This window comes from Manacus candei, unplaced genomic scaffold (genome assembly GCF_025592945.1).
Source record: "Manacus candei isolate 608988 ecotype Guabito, Panama unplaced genomic scaffold, ASM2559294v1 h1tg000022l, whole genome shotgun sequence".
NCBI classification, from domain to species: domain Eukaryota; kingdom Metazoa; phylum Chordata; class Aves; order Passeriformes; family Pipridae; genus Manacus; species Manacus candei.
In genome coordinates, this window is record NW_026138070.1 from 3,546,997 (window position 1) to 3,574,498 (window position 27,502).

The window sequence follows — 27,502 nt, forward strand, 5'->3', positions numbered from 1 at the left end:
CCTATGGAATAACCAGGAAGCAAGAGCAGTTACTGCTCCCATGGAATGCAGGAGGAAACTCTCCCTGATCACTTGGGCAAGGAAGAAAGGGATAATCCCTGGGAGGTGCTCTCCTTTGCAGGGGTTTGCCAGCACACACAGGTTCCCAGACTTTCCCTGGGTGTCTCAGGGAAGCCTCCCAAGCCAAGGATCCACAAGTGGTGGTCCCTGAGAGCAAAGCCCAGACCCTGTAAGCGTCCCTTCCTTTCCCAGCCCTGGGCAGCAAAGCCAGCAGTCCCCACTCACTGCATGAATGAATGAACAGGTTCACTTTGTTACCTGACCCTGGGAGTTGAAAGCAATTTACACACAGGCCAGAAACAATTTACGAGCTTTGATCCTAACCAGTGTTTTTATTTTAACAGGCTTTATATCAGCAGGAAGATAAATTCCTTGCACCTCTTAACTGTAGGTCCTCAGAAGACCTGGGAGCTGCATGAACTTGGACCAAGAGGAAAAGCAATGGGGCAGAAATGCCCCCTGGCAGGAGAGGGCTGTGCAAAGGAGCAAGGGTCACAGCAATCCCCCTGGCTCTGCTCAGCCTGGGCAATGCCAGTGGCTTTGCTCACAGAGAGTTCACGGGAGCTCCAGCAGCTCCCATGGGATTCAGTCTGGTCTGGACAGCAGAGTGCTCCCAGCACCACAGAGCCTGTGGAGAACAGGGAACCTCTGAGCTCCAGCCCCCCTGTTCCTGCCCACACATAGGTGAATTTAATCTGCAGCTGCTCCTGTCCCAAAACATCCCACCCCTCCTGTCAGAGTGAGGGCAGGGGCTCTCCCAGCCCCTCTCCTGCAGTGGCTCACCCACCCCAGCCAGGCTGTGGAGCTGTGCAGGAGGGCACAGCTCTCCTGCTCTGCCACCCCACAGTGCCAGAATGGGCACCACTGCTGGCACATGGCCACAGCTCCTCTCCTGCCAGGCCTCCAACCCTCAGCAGGCTAAGAAACAGGGTGAGGAGAGGATGGCTCACAAAACCCTGCTGTGCTGTTTCCCCCCTCACATGCAGGGCTGTTAGACAGCAAGAATAAGGCAAAGGGGGATCATTTCAAGCCTCTGGAAAGGTCAGGAGAAATCTATCTGGTTTTGGGTTCCACTGAGATTTCTTTAATATTCAGGAAGCATAATCCTAAACAGCCAGGGAGTGTCTGAAAGTTTCCCTGAAGATCCCTGGATCACTGTGTGAGCCCTGGGCACTGGGGTAGAGCCAAGAGCACATGAATGGTGGTGCCCAGGACAGGCACTGGCCTGCAGGTGCTGCTCAGCTGTGTGGGCACACAGACCCACATGCTCTTACTTGTGTCATGACAGGGCAAATAAATCCTCTCCCATTTGCTTCTTAAGGCAGTCCTGCCTTCTCTCTCACACTCTACACTCCCAAACACAGCCATAGTCCTACCCAAGATGTGTCCATAGCCTGCTAGCATGTCAGCCACAGCTCACAAGTCACCCCAAACTGCTCACCTTTGCAGTCAGGCACCCTCAGCACACCCTTGGCCTGTGTGTGACCCCCATCCATCGCTCGGCTGACAGGTACTGTCACCCTTCAGCCTCTGAGGGACAGCCAAGCTACAACCTCAGCCCACATTAGTGCAGGTGGTGCTGCATGAACACAGGCAGGTGCAAACCTCACTCATCCCACCTGGGCAGGTTGGTGAGGACCTGCAGTTACGCCCCCTCCACTCCTGCCCTTTCTCTCGCTGGCCTGGGCTCTCCTTCAACACAACAGAGTTACTGCGAGACCTGAACAAGTGCACGTGTTCTCTCTTTAGAAAGAGAGGTAAAGAGCCATAATAATTTCCCATTGATTGAGCTACTGAGGAGAAAGAGGGAAAAGATTCTAATCCTGAGACAGAAGAGCCTGCACGTGACAAGAAAGGGAAATGAGAGCTAGCGAGATAATAATAAGGCAGAAAAGGGATCACACCCTCTTCTTTCTTAACCAAGAGCTAAATCCTCAACTCAAGGATGGGATTAGACCTCAGGCATCTCCCTCTGGCTCTTCCATCCACTCTCCCAGGGACTGCAGTATAACAGATGGGCAGCTACAATGTCTGATGACCAACCCCTGTCACCCCCTGGCTGCAGACTGGTACAAACTCTGACACTGGTGTAAACCCAGCACAGCAAATGCTGGGAAAGCCCCAAGACTATAAACACATGAGAACTGAGTCAGGGAAGGATCAAGATTTGGTCTGGGAGAGAGGCAAGGGCAGGACAGGAGGCACCTGGGCTGCACTGTCCCTGGCAGTGAAGCCTCCCTCTGCCCATGGGGTGTGTGTGTGCCTGAATCCACAGCTCTGAACCCCCTTCATGGGGCTTTACCACATGAGTCGGCTCCGAAGCCAAACACAGCACACTTGGCACTGCCTTTGGGACTCGTCTGGCTTTGCTGCCTTCCTCAGATCCTGCCTGGGTCAGGATGAAAGCTCATCCAACCCAAAACAGAGCAAACGGAATCGGCAGCAGAGATAAACCCTGAAATCAGCCAGAAGGGGATTGAAGTGCATTTTTTCTGCTTGAATTGTACTTGAGGGCTTGGCCTGTTTTCCCTCCACCACCTCCCATACTATCCAGGCACTCCCAGCACTGAATTGTGGCCCAGTTACTTTTTCAACTCCCAGATATGCAGTGGACTTAATCCTGCAGCCCTGCCTCGCCTCTGAGCAAGCTTAGCCTGTGCCAGGATGAAAGGAGCAGAGGATAAGAGCACTCCTAGGAGCCCTGGATCCATCTCTTTAGAGAAGAGGCACTGATTCAGCTGGTTAGGAGGTAAGCATTTGGATTTCTTGGGCTTCCCTCTGCCCTTTCCAAAGCAAACAGGTTTCCTCCAGACAGGACCCAGCTCAAGCCCCAACAGCCCCACAGGGACAGTCACTCACTTGCACCTCAACCAGGAAAAACACCCAAGCAGCTCCCACATGACAGTTCTTTTTCAGTGACATCTAGGATAGAAGAAAGTCGTTGGCAAGTTGGAGAGAGGCAGTGACAGATGAGGAAGCTAATTACAACCGACCTGACTAATTAATGCTGACTTTCAGATTAAAAAATCCTCACTAGTGTTCCATTTCAATTACTCAGTTTTTCCTTCTTAGGGGAGAAAGGGGGCCTCGTGCATCAGCGAGCCAGAAAGAAAAAAGGAAAGAAAGCACCAGGCTAGAAGGGGAAGGAAAGACAATTTCTATAATATGAGAGATTCTCATCGACAAAATAATTAAACTTCACACTGGTTTCTCCCATGGGCAGAGCTTTCAGAGCAGAGTGGTTTTGTGGTCCTATTTGTATTCCTGAAAACTCCTGGAGTTTCTACAAAAGGCAGCTTTAGGTCCCTTTGTTAGCTACAGAAAGTTCTGCTGAGAGGGAGAGAAGTGGCCTTTGTGCTTCCAAATCACCCTGAGAGCATCCAGGTCCTGCCAAAAGCCACTTCTGTGTGTCCACTCAGAGTTGCTGGTGCCTCCCAGGCCCTGTGGTGCTGGGGGACACTGGACAGAGCTCTGGCTGTGTGGAACAACTGGAGGGCATCATTAATGTACCCACACTAAAGCAGGATTCCACAGGGACAGCAAGGCTCAGCATCAGAGTCTGGCTCTGCACTTAAATCACTAAGACTAATCTAGAAGTATAATTTTAAAACACAACCAGAAAGGGCCTTCTCAGGTCCCTGCTCTCCCTTTATCAATACAGCTGTAACTGCACGGAGTGCTGCAACTGTGCATGGAGTGTTGCCCTTTCCCAGGGCAGACTGCCTTTCATGACTGGGAAAATGAAACAGAAAGGAGAATTAGATATGATTTTCCTCTAATTGGATGTCTGACTTCCAGAGGTGTTGCACTCCTGGAAAAGCAAAGCAGGCCCTGGACACTTGAGCCAGAATCTCCTAAAATACTTCTCAAAACATTGGTTTAATTCAACCATGAACCAGAACCTGTGCCTGAGGATACAACCCAGAACCTGTTTCAGTGGGATACAAGCCCAGAGATGCACATGCTGCTCAAAGGCACTGGTTTGATCTGCTGGCTGGGCTGGCTCCACCTTTATTAGTTAAGCAGGTTCACTTTTCCAGCTGCAAGCACAACACAGCAACAAGGGTTTAATCTATTTTCTTTCTGTATGCTTTGCATTTCCCTCTCCACTTGCTTTAAATCCTTTGGTAAGATGCACAAAAACACTGCCAGACCTCAGGCACTTTGCAGATCAGAATGACATCAGAATGCTCCAGTGGCACGGTGCTCTTGGAATTACAGTGTAATGATATAAATACGTGTTTGCTGGGGGAGAAGTTCAACAAAACAATTTAAAAGGTATATATTTAAAGCTCTACAGTCTGTAATTCCACTTGCCCACAGGAAGCAAGACAATATAGGGTTGTACAGAGGATGGAGGATTATCTGATTTCCCAAGCTTTATGAAATCAAGGACCTGCACACACAGTTCTAACTGAGGTGTCCTCTTCCACTGCTGACTGTCTCACCCCTCTTCCCCCCTACAGGCACTTTTACACCCTGGTTAAGATAAAAGCAGCTGGAAACAGAAGGAACCAGTCAGACTTAATGACCTTAAAGGTCTTTTCCAACCTAAATCATTCTACTGTCTCTTGACCAGCTTTCAGATGGGGCAAAGCGCTTGGAGCACTCTCAGCCTGTGACATCCAGGATCTCCTGCCTGCACCTGCCTGCTGTTCCAGACTCTGACAAACACTGATTAGATCTACTCATAATTGCGTGCCAAAAACAGTGTGGAAAGATTAGCTGCAAAGTCAAGCACTCACCAGTCAGGAAATGCCAGATTCAGGGCCGGCACAGCATCCTTGATTTGTCCCCCTTCTGTAAATGCTTTGCAGTGCAGTTTTGCTTCCAAGCCCGATGTCCAAGGCAAGGACTCTGGCCTCCATCAGTGCATGCAGGGGATGATGCTCCCCAAAGCCAGCAGCAATTGGCTCCCCTGTTCTCTGCTCATCATTCAGCGTGTGGTCTCATGCCTCATTTCCTGCACGCCGCTCATGCCTGGCTCACAGGCAGAATTATTAATTTCCTCGTGAGCTTTTCAATGCTGCCTGTCACGACAGAGTCTGAGGGCTGAACAAACAGGGCTGAACTGAATCTTCTCCCAGCATCTCCGAGAAGGAGGGGGTGGTGTACTCTGTGTCTGACAGATGCAGGAGCTCAGGGGATGAGAAGAAAGAAGTAGGAACTTATTTTGGGCGCCTAGTTTGACACACGAGGTGCCAAATCTCTTGGGGGACAAAGATGGGGGCTGTGTGCACCAAACTACAAACTCTGCTGTGTTCTGTGAGCATAATTCAAGCTGTAACATCAAGCATAACCATCACTGTGCAACATAACCTTTATGCTGGTGAGGGACATCCAACCTCCACAATGACAACCAATTTCACACCATCTATGCTACCAAAAGGACACAATAAATTGCCCCAAAATACTTGCTTTAAAAGTACTGAAACTGGCACTTTTCAAAGGGGAAGGTCACTGGGGTTTGCTGGCATCAAACCATGCATGTTCAGCGCCCTGTCATCCCAGGATTGCTGCAGAGGTAAACCTGCACGAGCACTTCGCTAACACGCCCATCACTGCCAAAGAAAATTAATTTCCTGATAAAATAATTTGCTCCTGGTTATTGTAGCTAATGACTGTAGGTGTCAGAAGACAGTTTCTTGGTTATAATCTCACGAAACATGCCTTGCAGCCCTCTGCCATGTTCACCACTCAAGCTACTTGCTTGTGCTGGTGATAAGCTCTGCTGTCACTCAGGCATGTGGCACTTACAGGTTTCTGCACACAAGCATGCTGAGGCTCTGATATGCTTCTGACATGACTTACCTAACCACTACAAAAATGACTTAGATTTTGTCTGAGCCCCAGCCAGCTGCTGTTGCTAAATAAAGTGTTGGCTGGGTGCCTTTGGGTGCCTTGACACCGACTTCAAAAGCCCCCTGGATCCCACCTGCCAGGGGCCCAAAGGAACAAGCTTGTTAAAGGTGTGTGGATTCCCACCTGTGCTCAGAGCAAAGCCTTTGCAGATCATTAATGCAGATGGCTGCCACAAACCGGGGCCTTGTGTTATTATTCCAAGGAGCATCACTGCAGGAAGGAATCTCAGACCACTGAGAGGAATCAACAGTTCCCAAGGAATGGAATAAACTGCCATCCCCAAGGCTTGTGTGCTGCTCTTTTATAGATAAACTCCAGCTTCCCACATCACTGTCACCCTGGAAAGGAAAGCCAAGTCCTGCTGTCAGTGCCTGCCAGTCCTTTATTATTGCACCCTGTGCTCAGGCTCCCCAGTTTACGTCACTGTGGGCACTGGTACTGTGCTCAGCTGCAGGATTCCCATGCAGATTCCAGCTCTGCTCCCCACACCTGCTCCTTGGAGCAGGAGGAAGGACACAGACAAGGGCTGGCTGTGCTGTCTCCTCCATCTGCAGCTCAAAAATAGCATGTTTGTGTGCACACTGCTCCTGGGACTGATCTAAACACACTCTCCTTGAGGCCCCTCTCCAGAGTCTCCCCATAAGCTGCCAGTTCATCACTGAGAAGGAGGAGGACAATTTCTTCCCCACGGTGCACGAGCTGCTTTCTCAGCAGCCCAAGCAGCAGTTGTGGTTCTTTGCTGGTTGTGGTTCTGTGGGCAGCAATATGAAAGGTAACCCAGCAATGCCAGCCTGTGCTGCCAGGCCTTCTTGCCAAACACAGGCAGCTGTTTTGTCTCCACTTCTTCCCACTCCAGCATAAAGAAGTACAATTAAGGTTAAAAAAAAAAATGTTACAAGTGCTCCAGGTGAAGTGCCTGTATTCAGCCAGCTCTGCCCATGGTGCTCTGACCTTCAGGAAGAGGAGGCAGAGGCACAAAGTCCCATCTACACACGTGTCAGTCACACAGGTCACAGTGTCTCGCTCCAGGTGCTACCCAGCATCACTCTGATGGATCTAAAGGTCTTGCTTTTTCACTGCTATAATTTACTGACATCAGAAAATGCCAGATTCACAACAGGAAGGCTGTAAGGCTGCAATCTCTGATGGGGACACAGCTCCCACAGCATTTCAGTCACACTCAGTTCTTCAGCAGGGCTTTCCACTCACCAGCATGAGAGAGGAGTGGGTGATGCTGTAGCCCTCTCCTAAATGAGGGAGCAGCAGAAATACCCATTCCAGCTCCACGCACTGAGCTGAGCTTGTCTGTGGCATAGACATGGCCTCTTTTTCCTGAGAATGCATGGAAATCTTACTGCTGGATCAGGAGGGACTCACAAAGCAGCTTGTAGCTGGCTGGCTCTCAGCAGCCTAAGAAGTGGGATCTGAGCAGGTATGTCTTTCTTACCTCCCACACTCCTCTCTCTCTGACACAGATGCAGCTAGCTGCCCTCCTCCCATGGAAACCTGCTGCTTCTGGAATCGGATTAATTAGCACTGCTATTTCATCTTCTCGGGATCAGTGAGAAATCTGGAAGCAGAGGTGTAAAAACCCAGAAGCTGAAGAGCCTCTAGTGCCATGGCTCACTGCTCCAGAGCAGGACCTGGGCAAGCACAAGGTTTTTCAGAACAGAAGGAAAACTTCCTGAGGGGAAGGGGAGGATGTGGAGAGGAGACAAGCTGCCTCAATGTCTGTCGGCAGATCCCCTGCCAGTACAAGGACTTAAAGCTCACTGCCAGCTGCACCAGCCATGCAGAAACTCGCATTAAATGTGCCCACAGCTCAATGAGCACAGCCTGCAGACCATTAGCAGAGGAGGGGGCAGGGTCTCAGAATAAGCAAACAGCCTTTAATGACACATTTGTCTCAGGGAGAGTCCAGGGTGCTTCCCAGCACAGACAAGAGACACCTCGAGCTGATTCCTGTTAGTCCCTGTGCAAGGGGGGGAAATGTTGCTGGCAGCAGCTCCCAGAAGCTGCCAGTGCAGCCCTGTCTCCAGGATGCAGGTTTAGGCCACCAGGCTGAGCTGAGACAGCAGCCATGTCCCTTCTCTCCCTTCTTCTCCGCCCTCCCAGCACAGACCCAGAGGTCTGTGATCTGAAGCAGTTCAGAAAGAGGCAGAGATCACCCCTGTCCCTGTTGCTCCTCTGCCACCAAAGGTGCAGGGATTCACAGCCATGGGAGCTGCAGGAGCTCAGCTCATGAGTGGCAGTCATCCAACCCAAAGGGACAAGGGACTGCCACCTGGCAAAGGATCAAAGCGTTTCAGGCAATTGTTCCCAGTTCCTTACTGCATCCCACACTTCCAGCCAGGCTTCACAGGCTGAGATGCTACTTGTGTTAACTGTTAGGACCAAGTCCTGCAGTTAAAACACACACAAAAAAAGAAGAAAACGTTTGTGGCTCTACTATTAGTTTTTCCAGCTTTCCCGGGGCAAATCACATCATCTGCTCTGAATTGCTCTCATATTCTGGAGTCTGAAACCCTATCTTCCATCCTTTCACAACATGCCTTGTTCCAAAGCCTCCTGGGATTCCCCTCCACAAGCAAATGCAGGCTATTTTTGCACAGACATTTGTAAATTGATTTTCAAAGCGACTCACTCCACTGCCCTATGCTGACGTGGAACTGTGTCTGGCCCTCTGGAAACCAGACTGTTGGCTGAGTAAGGAAGCAGACTCCCTGCAGGCACTTCCCAAATCAGCCAGAGGAATGGAAATGCAAACAGTACCAGAATCAGCAGCATAACAGAATAGAAGGGCATGTAGGCAGGTGGTGCACACGCAGGAATGAATTTAGCTGCGTGTGTGCCAAGATTTGGATCCAGAAGGACTGACCTCCCCCACAACACACCAGAAATACAAGAAACTGCAAGAGGTCTGTAAAGGAAATGTCATCCAAATCTAATCTGTCTCTGCTACTCACGGTAGAGCTCTCTGTTATTGGCATCTAAATAAGGTCAGCTGCTTTCCTGTGCCACTTACACACAAACCCATGCTATGAACTCTGCAGTTACTGCAAGGAAACCTGCACCAAGGAACTGGTTCCACACAGCGGATTCACAGGAATGAAGATTCTTTTCTTTGGCTTAAGTGGTGCCACAGGGGATGAAACATTTACCTGCTGATACATCTTGTTTCTTAGTTGTCATAGGCTGATGTTTTATAGCTGCCTATGATGCTGCAGCGTTTCTGCCACGCTCTGTGCACAAGACACCAGTGACAGCAGTGAATGGACCCCAGCCCAGCCCAGCCCAGCCCAGCCCAGCCCACTGCTCAGCTGCCACTCGCTGCCTGTCAGAGCCCTGTGTGAAGTGACAGGGCTGAGATGCAGGGGTTAGGATTGGGAGGAAGAGAAGGGATGGCCTTGCAAGTACAATTCAGTTTGGCTGTGGAAGGAAATGGCTTGCAGCACACACATCGGGCTGTGAGACACTCCGTTTGGAAGCACATCCACGGATTTGACACTCGGGTGAGTCCAAGGCACTGGCAGGTGCTCTGTGGGTCCTGAAGAAGCACAGCTTGCAATGCCCAGAGTTTGGAAATGGCAGCTGTTGGCAGGAAGCTCCAGAAGGAGCAGCTTTCTCCATGGCCCGAGCTTTGCAGTACAATAGATTTAACTTTCAAAACAAGCAGTTGTCTATATTGTCCAGACTCCCAACCCTCAGTTTAGACAGAGCCTGCTGTTTTATTGAGGCACTTTCATGCCCTTGTGGGACTGCCCACCTTCCCATTTCAACTCAGCCATAAAAATTGGCCTGGAGATTAAACCTGCTGCCTGAGTTGTTCACTGGAGAGCAAGTGGGAGGGTGTGCGAGGGGAGAGGTGGAAGGAAAGAGGCAGCAGTGGAAATATGAAGACAGAGGATTTGGCCAGGTTTGATTTACAAGCAGGAGCCAGGGTTGCTTTGGGAACATCTCAGACATATTTAAAATGCCCTGTTGGGCTCTAGTTCAAACCTGAGTTTGCAGCCCCGTCTTCTGCAGGATTTCATTTGCCTTGTTAAAAGGAGGAACAAAGAGAAGTGGTTGGATTCAGGGAATCAAGTGTGCTGCATGTTCAGCAGTACCCCAAGCAGTAGAAAGGATTAGGTGCTGTTTTGTGGGGTTTTTTTCCAAATTGTCTCCACAGACCTTAATAAGCACTCAAAAGGAGTTTATTCTCAGCTCCTGGGTGTAACATAGAGCCAAGAAACCAGTCAACATATAGCACATCCCTTTAGGAGCAAAGAGCACTTTGTGCATCATATATGAGAAACTGCATAAACCCTTTGCAAACACCTATCAGATCCAATTTCCTGTTCCTCTAGGGAAATAGATAGGATTATATGCAAGTTCACAAATGAATTAAGCAGGATTCCACAGTCTAGCTCCAGCTCTGCTGAAATTCAGCCATTATTTTTGCTGACTTTAACAGAAGCTAAATACAGACCAAGCAAGCTACAGCTAATGTTGTTCAGCTTTAGCTGCCATTTGGGGAGCAGCAGTGGTACCCTACAACTGCAGTTAACAGTGACACAGAGACTCTGTGTCCTGCTACCCAACCTCAGACAGCCAAGTGAGCTCAGAGATCTCTCAGAACCCTCCTCTGTGTTCGAGTCAAAGAAATTTCTGCTATGCAAAAATGAGATGGGAAGAAAGTCTGTGGCAGCATCAGACAGGATGCCCTGAAGCCCAAACAAGCTCATCCCTGTAGTTATCTCAGCAGGTGGATCCCGGGTTAACATTCCCAGCAACAAATCCAAAGTGACTTCCCTGCCGTGACTGAGTGAGATTACAGCTGCAGAACCAGGCCCCAGGAGCAACAGCACCTACAGCCTGGAGTCCAGGCAAAAAAATGATGCTCACCCCTGACTCTCCCCCCATAAAGCAGCAGAGAGTCAAGGCCAGCAGCAGTTTAAGAACCAGACGACTGCCAGTATGTCTTTCCCCCCCTGCAAACACATTGGCCTCTCCCCCTTCTCCACTATTTATGTTACATGAACTGCCTTCTATTCAGGAGGAGCTGTTCTCTATTAACAGAGCTTGGCAAAGATCAGGAATCAACTGTGCCAACTTTCAAGCCTGCTGCCTTAAGGCAGATGGCAGGGAAAGTATCCCAGCCTTGTTCCCCAAACCTCTTCTCCCAGCAAGCAGAGATAACTCAAAAACAGGAAAAAAGGGTCAGACATCTGCAAAGCCCTAATTTCAGTGCAGGAGACAGCCTGTGTGTGGGGTGCCCTGCTCTGCCATGGCTGTGCTTGTCACCCCACGGGCAAGCAAAGCCGGTGGCACCATCAGGATCCACAGGCTCAGAGCAAGGGCACAGGTTTCACTGGAATTTTTATACTTCCGGAGTTACAACAAGAAAGAGGAGATGCTCTGCCTCCCTCCAAGATGCTGCTATCATGAAGGGAAATCAGCACTGCTAATGACTGGTGCTGAACTGTACCTTTATGGGAAAGTAAATCCCTCTGGAGCAGCTGGAAGGACAGGATTCCCAGTTACTGCAGACCTGCAACAAAAAGCAAGAGCTGTGGTTGCAGAGCATCCTCTGCTTCCCACCAGCAGGACGCAGCTGCTCTGCCATCCCCACCACTGCAGGTCCCCCAGGAGCAGTTCCAGTGCCTGGGGAACATTCACCCCATGAAGGTGGATCACACTCAGGCACTGGCAGGAACAGGCACAGTTGGACTCCTGAGCTGTGAAGAGCTGAGTGTCCAGTTCTGGTGGAATCCGTATCACAGGCAGTTGCCTTGTTCTTGCAGAATAAGGCACCATCCCCAGCTCTGAGCAACCAAAATCAAGCCTTTGAAGCTTGCTTTGCCAGCCTTTTTGTGTCTGTATTTCCTCCCATTAGTGGTGTGGCACTCCAGTTATTAATATTTTCTGGTTTTCAGTACCATGAAAGCATGACTCAATAGCAGTGCTGAGACCTCAGAAAGCTTCCCCCAGGTGCTGCAGAGGATGGTTAACGACAGTATGACAGGCAAGAGGGTCATAAATAACATTCTGCTGGGTGCTAATTCAGACAGTTGTTGTAGCTCACTGCCATCAATGGGACAATTTACAAACTCACACATAGTTAAGTGTTGCTGAAACATATCCTGGACTGGGGTCAATGGAAAGTGTCTTGCTGACTTCACCTAGAGCTGGATTAAGCACTTAACTCTTACATTGTCTCCTCCATATTCCTGAATTATTCATTGAGGGCCAGACACTGCAATCCATACTCACACTGCACTTAATCTGTCCTTTAAATTGACTTGCATTAGTCTGAGTCACAGGCACCACAGCACCTTCCTCCTTAACAGTCTCACTGAATGCAGCAGAGCTATTCATGAAATAAGGTGCTGCTCTGCAAGGAGGCAGATCCAGCTCTCAGCAAAGGCATCAGTAAGGAGAGAACTGAGAGAAAATTCACCCTGGTAAAGCTGCATCGAGATGTCTGAACTCAAGTAAATCTGTGTGAAATCAATCATTTAAAGAGATAACCTGTTCTGTGGTATTGCAGGGGAGAGACTAAGGGAGTTCTAGAAACTAATATTTCATTGTTCAACTTCATCAATGTCTGGAAACACATTCCACTGCCCCTGGCCCCACATTCACAGAGCCTTGTGAGGGCTGCTTTGTCCCTCCAGAGAGAAACAGCGAGGTGTGTGGAAAGGAAGAAGGCAAAGGATTTGTTCTGCTCCTCCTGACGGGCACAAAAGGAATAAAAAGTGAACAGGACTGCTGCCACCGAGGAGGTAACAAGTACCCACATTTACCAGCAACTCCCTCCTCTGCCAAGCTCACAGCTCCCACTAACCAAGCTCCCAGACCACACTACTGGCTCTGATCCTGAAATCCCCTCAGGCTGCTCAAACAGCAGATAAACTCTCATCACAGCAGAGCCGATTAGCTGTGCCTTTCACCACTGAGCCCAAACCTATAGTCTGATACCTCTGTACAAACAATGGATCAGGAAATAAATAAGCCAATCAGGTAAGCAAAGGGAGAAATCTTGTGCACTACATTGAGGAATATATAAGGGGGTTTGATTTTTTAAAAAGGAATTTATCTGTTCAGTTCTCATTTATGTCACTTCTTGATAAGATTAGAGGATTAAACCAACTGAATGCTAAATGCTCTGTGCTGGAGAGAGTCCTGCTGAGATTTACTGCATGTTGGCATGTACAGAGACCACACAGCATCACCCAGAGACCCTGGGACTCGCAGAAGGACCCGTTCAAACTTCTGAAATAAAAATCAGAGCTTATCCAGTCTTTCCATATGCCGCCAGGGTACGAACTCCTATCCCTCTCCAGTTTCACTCAAGCTTGCTTATTAAGTACTTGTACCCAACAGGCAAGTCTTTGTATAAGCAGCACTTATCTCGGAGCACTGGCATCACAAGAGGATTTCAGATGTGCTGTGGCTTTTTGGATGCAAAATGTTAACACCGTGTGCATCCCTCCCCCAGTGCCAAACCGAAGCACACACATCCTGTCACCCTCCTGCTGTTACATGCACACACCCCACAGCTACCCCCATAAACTCCTGCACAACACAGCTTGTTAAAAACACAACTGACAGGTTCTTAAAGGAGTCAAAGTTCTCCTGTAACTTCACCGCTTCTTCTATTGGCCTGACAAACACATTTGTGATGTTTAGTTCGTTAATTCTGAAAAAGCACAAGATCTTGGGAGATGCAGCCAAGGACATGCCCCCCCCCAAGGGGGGTAAGGAAGGAGCAAAGGGCTTAAAAAAAAAAAATTGAGAGAATTTTTAGCACCTAGCAAACACATTCTCCCCAAACACCTGAAAACTGACAGCAATTTCACCGCTGTGAACTCCCTCATTCCTGTGCCCCAAATTATAGTCGGATATTGTCACCTTGGCTCCCTACCAGTGCCCCACTCTGTGGTAAGGAGACCACGCACCACAAGGGTGTTTGTCAATATAGCTAAAAACACCAGACTATAGCCAGGGAGAGAAATCTAGTTAGAGTATCAGTGACTTCAGCTGGTGTTTGGGGTTGTGGTTTGGGTTTTTTCCTGCCCCTGAGGAGGAATTTGCCCTGAACGTTGCAGAAACTGAATCACTCTTCGCCACCGTGGGCGACTGGCACGGTGCTGATGCTACTTCCCAAATGCCAGTCTGGCTCTCACATATTACACTGTTACACATTGCTCTGGGCCATTTGTCCCCTTCCCCTTGTGCCTCGAGGTGAAACGGTCACAAGTGCTGATGGGTAGTTTCCCCTTGAATCATTTTCCTATCAGACAAGCATTCTCCTTCCATACAGGAGTATCTTCCCCATGGGAATACAGCAGGTATTCATAGGGGCAGCAGGAAGAAAGGAGGAATGGATCTTTTATCATATTAAGCATTTCCATTCCATCTTTATTGTCTTTTCTGTAGCTCAGGTCTGTTTTATTCCAGGCTTAGGGAATCACACTATAAGGCTCCAAGGGGTAAAGAGGCTGTCTTGATGAGTCTAACCTCTGAAGATGCATCCAGGATGATAAAAGAAGTGTAGCTATTGAAACATCTCCCTTCAATACAGTTATTGTGTTGCTAGGTTTCCATCTAGACACGCAGCCTAAAAGAGCAATCAAAGGAAGCTGATGCTGTGGATAATATCTTTATCAACACTTCACAAGGTTGTTGGGGAGGAAGAGGGGAAAAATATTGCCCCCGAGCAAAGTTGTTCCGATGAGAATAGACAGCTAGTTTCAAAAGCTCGCCCAAATTTTCATGGGAAAATTGTTTTTTAAAAAAACTGAGCTCTTAGGGCAGTAGATTTTATGTGTATCAGCATGTGGCTTTGTGAGCAAGAAGTCTGTGTGTTTATTCCGTCATTTGAATTGTAAAAGTACTTCCCTTTCAACACACAAGTCCTCACCCCACTTAACTAAAGCCTGTCTTGCAGCAGCAGACGAGGGCACGCATCAGCCTTGTTTTTAGAGGAACTTATTTGTTGCATATTACATTAAATCCCAACAGACTCTGCACTGCTGTCAAAATACTATCCTAATAATTGCATGAGGGAAGGTTGCTAACCAGCACACTGCTATGCCTGTGCACAAAACAAAGGCTCAAGTGACACAGGATGCAGCAGCGAGGCAGATCCCCGAGGGACCGGCCACCTCCAGCTCACTCCGTCTGTCCCAAAGTTTTTCAGTTCTATTCAGCTTCTGCCCCCTCAAGTGCTTTTAAACACCCGGGCAGTAGCAAACAGCCCCACAGTCTTTTGGTTTGGTCATCTCATCACCAAATCGGAGAGAACAGAAAAGAGTTCATTTTCTCCAGGAGTCCGGGTGTTTTGCTGTCACGTCCTTGGAGACCACCTGGAACAGCGAGGGCCCAGGGCCAGGCTGCGCTCGGGACTGTTGCTAAGCAATGTAATGTCCTTATTAAGTGGCATGAGGTTTTTAGGCAGGAAAAGTCCGTTTCTACACAAGCCAGTATAAAACAGAAAGGTTACCTTACGTGTGCCAGGTATGCTCTTTACAGCTTTTGGACCAGCACCGGACACCAGCTGCTGTCATAGACGAGGATCCCTCCTGGCTGGACCTGCTGCCATCCCTGAGCGTGGCGAGCGCTCCGCTGGCTCTGCTCCTCCTCAGGGAGGCCGGCCAAGCCTCCGTGGAGCCGGGGACACAAAGCTGCTCAGTTCTGGCGCCCAACTTTTCCCCCAGGAGAACAGCCCTGCTGCAGGCGCAGCTCAATCAGCTCATTATAGAGGCAGCCTCCCGAGAAACGCTCTCCCTGTGCATATTCATGAACTCTCCAGAGCTTCCAGGGAGAGTTGGCTAAACACACAACTGAGGGATTTAGCTGTTGGATTCCCAGAAAAAAAAAAAAAAAAAAAAAAAGGGGGGGGGGGGAAGGAAAGGAGGGCGAGGAAGGAGCAAAGGGTTTTAAAAAAAAAAAAGTGACTAGCGGAGCGACTGCAGCGGTGCTGCCCTAAGCACCGCGGGACCCAGGAGCCCGACCGACCCCTGCGTCACCTCCCGAGCGCTGAGGGCCGGTGGCGGGCACCGAGGAGACGGTGTCACGGGAGACGGCTGTGCCCACAGACCCCCAAAACACAACCCCCTTCCACCTCGGGGCCGCGGAGCGCATCACTCACCTCCGCCCGGCCGGGCGGCAGCAGCCGAGGGCTCGCAGCGATGCCGGGGCACAGCCGGTCCCGCGGTACCGGGGCAGAGCGGTACCGGAGCCGGACACAGCGGTACCGATGCCGGGGCACAGCCGGTCCCGCGGTACCGGGGCAGAGCGGTACCGGTGCCGGACACAGCGGTACCGACGCCGGGGCACAGCCGGTCCCGCGGCACCGGGGCAGAGCGGTACCGGAGCCTCTGCAGCGCCGGCGGCAGCGGCGAGCGGCGGTCCCGGTCCCGGTCCCGGTCCCGCAGCCCTCCCCCGGCCCCGCCGCCGCCTTTTAACGCCGCTCCGCCGAGCGCCGCGGCCGCTGCTGGCACGGCCCGTCCCGCCGGCCCCCGGGGGCGGCCGACAGCCCCCGCCGCGGTGCCGCGGGATGCGGAGCGGAGGGATGAGGAGCGGAGGGATGAGGAGCGGAGGGATGAGGAGCGGAGGGGTGCGGAGCTCCGGGGCTGCCGCCGCCCCGCCGGGCTGCGGGCGGCGCTGCGGCCGCGCTATAAAACCGCGCTATAAACCGTGCCCCGTGCGCGGCCCCCGCCCCGCCGGCCCCGGTGCGGCGGCGCCGGACGGGCAGCCCCGGTGGGGAGAAAGGGCAGCCCCCGTGGGAAGGCAGCCCCCGTGGAAGGGCAGCTCCGCGGCGGGGCTCGGCCGCCGCCGGGCAGGGGGGGCACGGGCACGGCGCTTGGGAACGGCCCCCGGTGCCCGCCCGGCCCCTGCGCACTCCCCGGCGGAGGGGGCGGGTACCGGAGTGACCGCCGGGACCGGGAGCTGCGGGTGCTGCCCGTGGCCCCTCCGCCACACGGGCCCATCCCGGGACTGCCCTGCCCGCCCGCGCAGGGAGCGCTGGGTTTGCGGGCTGCCGTTTGGAGAGGGATGGGGGTGCCCCGTGTGACAAGCGTGGGAGTGTCCCGGCTCTGCCACCGCGCCGGGACCGGGCGCGTCTTGGGACAGAAACCGCCAGAAACTTTCGCAGCACCTGGCTGGTACTGCGGGTGCAGCCCCTGTTAGAGCCGGGGCTCTGAGAAGGACTCATCAGGTATTCGCTGGTACCCTCACCACTAGATAAGTGCTCTATACAGGAGACATCTCTATGCGTTCAGTTGCAGAGGTATGCGGCAACAACCCCTGAATTAAGTAGGAGTCGTTAAATGGGAGGTAGCAAGACGTGTTAATTAGAGTGGTACAGACAATCTTTTATACATTCATGCTTGCCCCTCGTGCAGCAAGGCATTCTGCACAGCTGGTCATCGAGCTTGCCTTGCCCTTGCCTGGGCTTTCAGGAGGGACGTCTCTGATAAAGACATCCCTGAGTACAGGGGCTTTACTTAGTGTTGACAGACGGTCTCTTAATTAGTGTGCTGGATACAACGGTCTTGCATTCATTTATTGTATGCTCTCCTGTGACTCACTCTGGCTTTGGAGGCAGGAAGAGAAAACATTCCCCCCATCCTTGGCCTATTTACCAGGGTGACCACTTACTATGATGTGGACTTCTGCAAGAGCAGGATTGTTGCTAAACAACTACCTGGTGGGAATGGCTTTTAATCAGGCTGCATTACGGAGTTAATGTAGCCTAAGCTACATTCTTTGTCCTATATTCTCATTTATTTGACTGTTGATGGTTATTGCTTATGAAAAATATCCCTCATCCCAGTTTTCAGATGGATTTGTCAAGTCAATAAGAAAGAGAAAGCACAATAAAACAGGCCCATCACCTGAGAGTGTCTGTAGGCAGGCAACTGTGTCAAAGGCACAGCAGCTCTCTCTGATGCATCACTCAAAGAGAACAGGAAGCCAGGCAGACAAAGCCAGACCATCATCTTCCTTGTGGGGCTCCAAGGAATGCAAATTTAATGAGGCTCCTGAAGTAAAGCTGCATTCCACCGGCTTTCACCACGCCTGCCAGTGATGGAGGTCTCTGCAGAGAAGGTAATGGTGAGGGGTTAGCAATTCTGTTGAAAACTGCAGCATACAGTAAAGGGAAAAATTGCTTTTTCTAACTTTGCTGGTGTTGGGAGCGAAGCCCACGCTGATGTGAGGGACAGTGCTCAATCAATCACTCAGCAGAGCCCAGCAAACTGCAGGAGTTATCACCAGCGCTGATACAAGCACTCAGACAGTGACAGGATTCTCCTCAGCAGCGATTCTGACAGCCCTCCAGGCGCAGACAGGCAGACAGACAGACACACACACACACCCCCCCTGGGAGCCCCCCAGTCGCCTCTTTGCACAGAGGGGGGCAAACAGCACGCAGGGGCAAACAGACACACAGTGCTGCTGCCACAACTGCTCCCAGACGAGCTGCTCCCATCCCTTCTCTGCACACACAAGTACATCAACCTGACAGCTTCGGCTTTTAAAACTTGTACATGGTTTTCCTTCACCTCCCTTCACACACACCCCGCAGAGCTGCATTAGCCCGCAGCTGAACTAGAATTTTCTCTTGCTGTGTTGGCACCTACAATGTATACATGAAGAACATGCCTTTCCCTGTCAACACAGAGATGCTCAGACTGCCACATTCAGCACTAAATATCCCTCCATGAACACAGAGGGGTCTGCACAGCACTCAGAAAGCTCTGTAAAGGGATACTCACCTGGATGGGAAGGGGTAACTGCTCCATGGCAACTTCTATGATTTCAGTCTCCTTTCATTCTGCATTGGAAAGAAATAAAACATTTCAAATATTTGGGAATGGGAGAGGCAGGATGGTGCCCAGGGGAGATCTTCATACATGGCTTAACATTTTCTTCCATGCCCCTCTGTGCTCAGAGAGCATCAGCCCCTGACTGCTATGACTTCCCTCCCTGAGGCCTCACAAAAGTGTGCAACCACACAGCATGTGCTGCCAAAAGGAAGACATAGTTCATTACTAGTTTAAATCAGCAACACTGAGCATGTTTTACTCAGATACAAGTTAGAACTGTCTGTATGAGCAGCACATAAACACAAACTGTATCCAGGTGTACCTGTATTACTTGCACAGACTTGTACACAAAGGTTTCAGTGTGTTAATGCAGACTCCACTAGCAATGCAAATGCATCCACAAGGAATTAGCATTATTGGTGGCTTTTATCAGCAGTGCACGTGCCCAGGCAAACAGCACAGAGGCTGAGGGGTGCACACTGCTGTCCTCAGCCACACAGGTACAAACACACGTGTGACACCAACAGACATCAGCACTGTACTGCAGCCTCGGGGAGCAGCTGCACATCCACAAATGCCGGGCCACAGGCGCTGAGGCACAGTCACAGGCAGGCTGGAAAAGGATTGCTGCTCTCCCTAAAGCCATTCCTGGCTAAAGGATGCCTTTTGGAGCTGGGAAGCTGAATGAAAACTCCTTCCCCTTTATTCATGCCCTCACAGCCTCAGCAGGACTGCCTTCCACACCAAACCCAGGCTCCGTCGCCATTCCGCTCGCTTGTATTTATGGCCCCTCTTTGAAATTCTGACTGCTCATCTATGCAGAATAAAACTACCCAAGCAATCCTTCCTGTCCAGGTGCTCATTACTAAAGTGTTAAATTATGCCAGGAAGGCTCTCTTAGGCCTTGTAAATTTTATCTGGGAGACTTTCAGCTTCCACAAGGTCTATTATTGCCTGATTGCCCGAAAGGCTTTTGAGTTTGTCCCAGTCAGCCACAGTGAGGGCTGGGCAAGAGCTGAGCACTGAGCTCCTGTCAAACACCATGGCTTGGGGTGGAGAAATGCCTCCACGTGAGTGTGTCTGGATGAGCACATGCAGAGTCTGTCAGCACAGCCCTGGAGCACACACAGGGCTACCAGGATTTGTGTACATGGATATGAGCCTGTGCTTGGCATTAGAAGAGTCTGGATCGAAGGGTGATGCTGTCCATGAGTGACTGTGGGTGCAAGGAAAAGGGCCAAGGACCTGTGTCTGTGGGCCTGATCTCAGCCAGGGCTCAAAGGAAGGCTGAACACACCAGTAAGCTTAATAAAGAAGAGAGAAAATAATAGAGAAACACAGGAAGAAAGGGCAATAGCCCCCAAAGCCAGAGAGGTTTTTTATCAACTGCCAGCAAAATGTCCCAGGAGAATCTGCAGGTACATCCAACACCCCTCAGCTCCCAGGGGCAATCCCTATAGGATGCTGAGCTGCAGATAAAGCATATTTTCATATTAAAAGAATGGGGAGTGGGGACAAAATTATCTGTAGAGAAACTTCCCTCAGCCTTTTTGAAGTTGTGCTCTTTTTTCCTCAGTGTCTTCCTGTCAGAGAACTGAGACCTTTTCTCCTTATCTTTCCTAACCCAAACATCCTGTTTGACAGAACAGCATGGAGAGGGATATTTCCTATCTGTCCATAAAACTAACAGAGCCATATCACAAGCTATTTCTATGTGTTGTGTGTTTATAAACCTCAGCCCTGCCCTGACCAAGCAAAATAGCTTCTAGTTACCACTGATTCGGGCCTGAATTCAAATTGCCAGCCTATTATTCCTTACTCAGGCAACACTAGTACTCAAAAATTATGTTAAACATTTCCCAGATGCAGAAACAATCGCTTCCCCAAAGAGCAAGAGGTGAAGGCACGCAGCCAGCCAGCCCCCTCTTTTATTGGATAACATTTCTCATATATTTTGTGAGAGCCAGATGGCACCATCTGAACAGCAGTGAGCCCGGGAGCCTCCAGCCACATCAGGGAAAGGGAAGCGTGTCCCAGCCCTGCTGTGGGCAGCTGCCCCTGCTCGGGCACAGGGCACAGCACACCAAAGCTCTTCTGCGTAAATTCACACGTGGAAACCTAAATCACCACTGCTGACAGGCAAAACCCCACAGTTTTGTGGGCAGGAAGAGTTTCCCCAGTCCTGAGGCTCTCTGGAAAAGGAAGGTCCGTCTGCAGATTGCCAGAGAAAAAGAAACAGATGTAAAGAGAAGACAGAGAGTGTTCTGAAGTTCTAAACCCCTGCTGCGTGTGAGGCCTTTTCCCTGCAATTAAGGGAAGCTAATGGTTTTATGGAAGCTGTTTGTTCAAAAGGCCTCCACTGCACTGTTTAATGGAGTTTCACCAGCATTCCCCAAAGGCTTGCAGACTGCATTAGTATCCCACAGCTCACACCCTAACCAAACAATCCTTCTCACCCTGATGCCTCCACCCTGTGTGTATGGAGTGTAGGAGGATCAGGGCTGCTGTGCCTCCTGTTCTCTCCTTCCCACTGGAGTCTTGGAGCCCCAGGATGTGATGAATATTCGTGGCATAAACATTAGCAGTAAGTATTGTGCAATTTGGACAAAAATATATTTCAGGCAAAGGAACTGGGAGAGAAAAACTGAGAGAGCATCCCTACTCCTGAGCTCCGGGAACTACTGAATCCTGAGCTGTAACTGGTGGTTTTAAAATGCAAATCAGTCTTGGGTTTTTGAGAGAGACATTGGGAAAAAAAAAACCAACAAAAAAAACCCCAACAGACCCATGCAGCAGAGCTTTATTGTATTGTAATGAATGTGGGATTTGCAGAGCTGCCTCATGCCAGTGAATGCACAGTGGATGCAGGGCAGGGACTCGGGAAGCCCTGGGGCTTGTCCCCAGCCAGTTCTGCCACTAACTCACTGTGCGACCTTGAACGAGACATTCCTTCCTCCATCTCAGTGTTCTCATCACAGGACACGGGGAGGGGAGAGAGATGAGGCCATTTCTGTGCCTCCTGGTGAGACTGCACATTACAGGCCACTCTGAGGTGGGAGGCAGCAGAACTAATACAGCAGCTGTTTTCCTGCAGGGATCGATGAACCGGGCTAGTGTTGCCTTGCTCTTAATGGTCTTTCTGTGGCAGATACTGCTCAACCCTTCAAACTCTTTTTCCTGTTCCTATTCCACAGTTCAACTTTGGCCTTGTGTCTCCCTTGTGTCTTTCTGCAGAGCTGGTCCCCTCACTGAGCCCCAGCATCTGTAGAAACCCCTCTGCAACTGTTCAACTCTTCTGATTCACCTCCACCTGTAGAGCATCTAATACCATTTTCCCTGCCCTCCAGCTAAAGAGCTGTCCCCAAACAGACTCTACTCCACAGCTCATAGTAGAGTTGAACATAAAAGGGGAGGCAGAATAAGTGATTTTTTTAGTATAGATTGATTTTCTTGAAATTATTGGTGGTAGAAACATAAACAGTAACAGTCTATTGAGGGGGGACAGTCTAAGGCACCTCACAGTCTGGAGGACACCTCTGTTCCTCTGTTCCTGGAACTCCAGGGTTCACTCTGGGATCTTGAATGACTCTGATTATCTCCACCTGGTCTTTCCTCTAGCCCTCTGCTCCCTTCTGTCCACACAGGTGGTGGGAGGCGTTTGAGCTGCCATTTGTTTGTCCACTGTTGCCTCTTCTTGTCATCTGCCTTCCCCCCACTCAGCCCCCAGTGCTGGTGAACTCAGAAGGGTTAATTGGTGATTTCTAAATCACCTTTCAAAGCTGTCTCCTGCCAGCCACAGCCTGCACATCCCTCCTCCCAGCTCATCCCCAGGTACAGCACTGAAGGAAGGCTGCAGAATCTGGCGTTTAGAAACTAAGTTCGCTCCACAAGGTCACATCAAGGAGGCCAAAAATCACAGTCAGCCAGCAGTAGCCTTCACTTATCACCCACCAGAGAGAATATTAACTGGTAAAGCAGAGGCAAAGAGTGCCATATTCCATTACCAGTCCCCTGAGCTCCCCCTCAACACCGTGGAGTGAGAGCTGTTAACTGAGCTCTTCAACTGCATTTTCACTGGCAGAAATGCCCCAGCAGCTGCCTGACCTTCATGTAGCAGAAGCCTCAGGTCCTCTCAGTTGCTGTGTGTCGCAGACAGAAATCACTCAGAGCCTTCTGATGCATTTCAGAAATTATTTCTCTGATGAAGGCAAGATCCCAAAGGAGGAACACACCACAAGGAGAAGCAGTCACGCTGGGGAAAAGTCAGGGCACTCCAGTCATAAAAAGCCAAGAAGTTCAAATCCAGGTGCCAAAATCTATGTTTAAACCCCTAAGCATCAGACCTGAAGCTCCCATTACATGCAGGAAAATCTGTGAGTACTCAAGGCTTTTCATAATTGGCCATTTATTTCCAGATATGTAAATAGGAATAAAGAGCTTCTTAAAAAACGCTCTACTGTACCAGCAGAACATTTCAGCTCTTCACTGGAAACAAATCTTTAAGAGGCACTGACTGGAACCAAAATACATTAGTTTAAGCTGAAATATTTATGGTTTAAGATATTCCTTTTTTTGAAGTAATTAAAATATACTTAAGCAACGCATCATTTCTGACTCCTTTTCCACCAGCTGTGCAGAAAGTTCTGCACATTGGTAGTGGCAGTAGAAAAGTGCTTCTGAGAGTCAGGGGGGAGAAATGCCTGTTCCAGGAAGGCAGAACAGAATAAGAATTAGGAAAAAAAGGAGAAGGACAAGAAGTCAAACTAACCCATTCACACACTGAAGGAAAGGTGCACACCCACTACCACTTTGGAAACAAAGGAATTGTTACCCATCTCTTCAGCTTCTCTCTTGTTAGAGAACAAGGAGAGCTTGTAGAAGTGAGTCTGGGTCATAAAATAACCAGAGAGCAAAGAATTCCTATAAAACAGAAAATACCTAGGAAGGATCTAGGTCAGAAAGTCCTTGCAAGCAAATCTGAAATCAAATCCTCCTCTCTTGGTGTAGATTGCCCTGAACAATACATGGGAAATGTTCCAGAGTGCACACAGCAAACTCAGGGCACATTCCAGCCTAATGATTAATGCAAGAAAAGATGTCATTCAAATTCCACACATTTATATCAGGTATTTTTCCTGTTAATGTTACCACTGTGGAAAAAAATTAACTATGGGGGGGAAATTACGAAATTCATTGGTGCTATAAATCAATCCTGAGCCATTTTGACCTCAGAAAGGTTGGCCAGTTCCGAGCAGTGGAGCATATGACTCATTATTACCTGTCTATTCAAACAGCCCGTGGCAGGGAGTTCTATATGGTACCTGCTTGGCAAATTAATCTTTTGTCCCCCCTCTAAACCAGCATGCACAGAGGTATCTCAGCAGCAGCTCTCTACTGGGGAGCTAGGCAGCTAAGTGTGCCTTTCATCTCAGGGTCCTTCCACCGAGCCAAGACAAGCATCCTGCCTTAGATGATGAAACAGAATAAAAGCCTGTGCTGTTTTCATACCCCGAGCAAACGGAGCGTAATTGAAACCCTCCATCTCCTCTCAGGCAAGCTTTGTATTTTGCCCTGTGCAGAAATTTCCGTCTGAACATGATGCTTGAACTGCTGATGTGGGGGAAAGGCTGATCTGCCTCGGTGAGGAAGCCAAACAACTGGGCTGGTTCTCTCTGAGGGAGCGCGAGAAGGGGCCCCGTGTGTGTCTGAGCAGCCCAGGCAGGCAGGAGATGGGGTTGCCTTTTGCAAAGCAGGTGCTTCAGCCTCTGACAGGCCAGCTCTGCCTGTCGTGGTGGCTCCACATCATTCACCAGAGCCCTTCATGCCACAGTCAGTGGGTTTGTGTCCCACTGGAAGGCTGTGGAATGCAGCCATGGGTGTGTAGGGACAGACCCAGCTGTGCTGCCTCCAGCGTGGAGGTGGGGACCAGTGCAGCTGTAGCTGAGAACTAGAACCATCACTGCAAAACAGCCCTCAAAATGGAGAAAAGGTGGGGCTGGAAAAGTATCTTTTGCAGTTGCTTTTGGTGGTGTGCCCCCGTTTACCAACACAGTGTTACCGGTAGAAAGGTAAAGTAAGAAGCATAAGCAGGGAAGCAGACACACAAACCATAGGAAAAAGCTAAACTGCACATAAACCCAGATTGGCAGATTGATAAAATATTCTTAGGCAAGAAACAGACAGCCTGAAAGACAGGAAGATGGAGAGAGAGATTTAGAACTGAACTTAATACTTCCGTGATTTATTTGCATTACGCTCAAGGAGTGTGTGTGGCTTGGGTTTTACTTGTTTGTTTTGCTTCCCTGACTGCCTCAGGTGCTGGCAGAGAATTGTCTTGTTGAAGTTGCAGTCCATGGGATGTTTTGGAAATTCATTGTCCCTGGGGAAAAACGAGGAGATTTTCACAAAATTCTGGAAATGTTCTGCAAGTTCCAAAACTCCAAGGAGAAAAAGTTACGTGGGAAGTGGTTTGGCCTCCTCCACGTAGTGAATGTCCAGCTTTGTCTCCTCAGAGCCATAAGACCAGAAACTACCAGCAGAATCCCTACAGCGCTTTGCATGAGGACATTCTGCAAATTATGGAAATTTTGTTCATCCATCCATCCTGCAGCAGATGGCAAAGCAGTGAGAATGGCCAGAGCTGGTGGGTGGCAAGGATGTGTTTGCTTTAATAAGGCCCAGAGATTAAAGTTCCACCAGTGCCCATCAGCAGTCTGTTACATTCATTCATTTATAATTATTTCCCATTATTCTTGCTGCAGTTATCTTTTAGAATTGCAGTTATTTGGATGTCTATAACCATCCAGTGTAGCTCACATGACCCTGACCCAAAGCAGGGCATCCAGGATCTCTTCCAGGATCCCCCTTGTAATCCAAGCCCAGGCATCAGGTATTGGACACTGAGCCCCTTGCAGCCCACAGAGACAGGACTGGCTGTGGTCCTGCAGAACCTCTTCTGCCATGATCAGGCTGTCCAAAAGAACGGGAAGGAAAGAAAAAAAGCAGGGGAATATGTGGGTACAGGAATGAGAACAATCAAAAGAGGAAAAGTGTAAAGGATACAGCTGAGGGAATTAAAAATGGTGCCACAGAAGATGAAAACTACAGCACAGGACTGGTACCTATAATCAGTGCTATAGAAGTTCTGCAAAATGGATAGAAAAGCTGCAGAGAAGAAACTTGCTTAGGAAGGAAAAATACTAATAGAAAGAAAAAGGAGAAAGATAAAATAGGAGTCAGAGACAGAAGTCCCTGAAGTTGAGCAGTTACAGCCCCAGCAAGGCCAAGTACAGGAATGCTGGAGGAAGGGGAAGGGAGAGATAGCTACTGGAGGAGTTTGTTGGAACTCCATAAAAAAAATCAGTTCCTTCCAGATGTAATGTAGCCCTGCAAAGTCTTGGCTTGGAGCACCATCCATTTCCTGGGCACTCAAGCACCAGGGAGCTGCACTCTACCAGGTGCTGTTCACTTTTGATGGATGCTGCTGTGACTAGTGCATTAAACCCAGCAAAAGTGAGGTTTATTAGGCTCTGAAAACCAGGGTCCATCACTGCTCAGAGTACTTATACACCAGTCTGGCTCGAGAGAGGTTCCAGCGTTCCCAGAGCACGCAGGGAGGCCTGGTGGATGCCAGCACGAGTCCTCCCACTTATAGTCCACATCTGTTCCAGGCCCTGCAACACAGAGCAAACTGGGTAGCTGCCACATCCCCCTCTTGCAACTCCTGGTGTTTCCTCCTTGTGTTTAGTGGCAGGTTGTCATGAAAGCTTCAGGAAGTCTCATCCCATCACCAGCAGTCGCCCTGTGAGTGGGGCATGATGGAGTCAAATTATGTTTTTGACTTATGGGATTCAGGCCACCACAAGAAAAGTCTCTGTGTAAGCTGAGTCACAGGACAAGGGTGTGTTTTGGTCTGCTGTGTGCTTTACTGAACCCACAGACTCATTATCCAGCTCCTGTTTCCAGGGTGAGAGCTCTCCCTCACTGTGAGTCCAGAGCTCAGCCAAAGGCTGATGGACAGACTGTCACTGTCCCCTGCTGTGGCTGTGACTTTCTGCTGTTTGAGCCAAGAGTGGTGCCAGCCCAGTTGTGACCTTCTCTGCCCCTGTGCCTGAGTCCTCCAACCCTCCCTCTCTCCCAGCAGCTTTTGCAGAGAATCTCCCTCTCTGCTCCTGTAACGAGGTGCACGGCGTGATATGGAATTAGTAGAATCTGAGTTATTAATTGTCTACAACAATTAGCCAGGATGCCTGGGCCTTCAGGCACCTCGGTGACGTGTGGGAGCCAATTACAGTCTTGTACATATTCATGGAATTTCATCCACAAACCAGGAGAGCTGCTTCCCCAGCTCTCGGCCCATCTCCTTTACTCCGACTCGCATCCAGCCCACCCTGAGCCAGAGGGGAGTAGTTTCCTTTCCTTTCACGTTTCCCTGAAATCAAATATTTGCAGTGCCCATAATCGATGTAATGGAAATGCAGAACTAGCACATCTGACAGGGAAGAACAGAAGAGGCCTGCCCAAAACTCGCTCATTCCTTACAGGAGGAGATGCAGAGATCTCGCTGGACGTCTCCCCCCGCAGTCACCCGCTCTGTCAACCACAGCACATCCACAGGAGCTGGATGAGGGATATATCTCCCAGTCAGCAGCCCCCCAGCTCCATCTCAGAGCACAGTTCCCAGCTCTCATGATGTAGATCAGTGTGGCCAGTGCGTTTCCAGTGAATCTGGTGGATTTAGACCAGTTTATCCCCACGGAGGA

The 27,502-nt window shown here is 49.9% G+C and overlaps 1 protein-coding gene and 1 long non-coding RNA gene across 8 annotated transcripts in view; both read right to left on the reverse strand.

Annotated features, from left to right (window-relative positions):
- The window catches only part of DISP3 (dispatched RND transporter family member 3), a 38,963-nt gene extending 22,625 nt beyond the window's left edge, over window positions 1-16,338 (reverse strand). For 2 of the 7 annotated variants that reach the window (XM_051786216.1, XM_051786210.1), the window contains exons 1-2: window positions 15,413-15,765; window positions 11,393-11,455 (exon numbers count right to left, since the gene is read on the reverse strand). The gene's annotated coding sequence lies outside the window, so the exon portion shown is untranslated. Of the gene's footprint in view, window positions 1-11,392; window positions 11,456-15,412; window positions 15,766-16,060 lie in introns of those variants that run through there. The other 5 variants (XM_051786212.1, XM_051786214.1, XM_051786217.1 and 2 more) reach the window with 5 other exon arrangements.
- A 1,085-nt stretch (window positions 16,339-17,423) lies between these two features.
- Window positions 17,424-27,498, reverse strand: LOC127470587 (uncharacterized). Its single transcript, XR_007904331.1, has 3 exons — window positions 18,828-27,498; window positions 18,690-18,748; window positions 17,424-18,010 (listed from the first exon to the last, which is right to left on the reverse strand). It is a non-coding gene; the product is annotated as an uncharacterized LOC127470587 (long non-coding RNA).
- Between the last annotated feature and the right edge of the window lie 4 nt (window positions 27,499-27,502).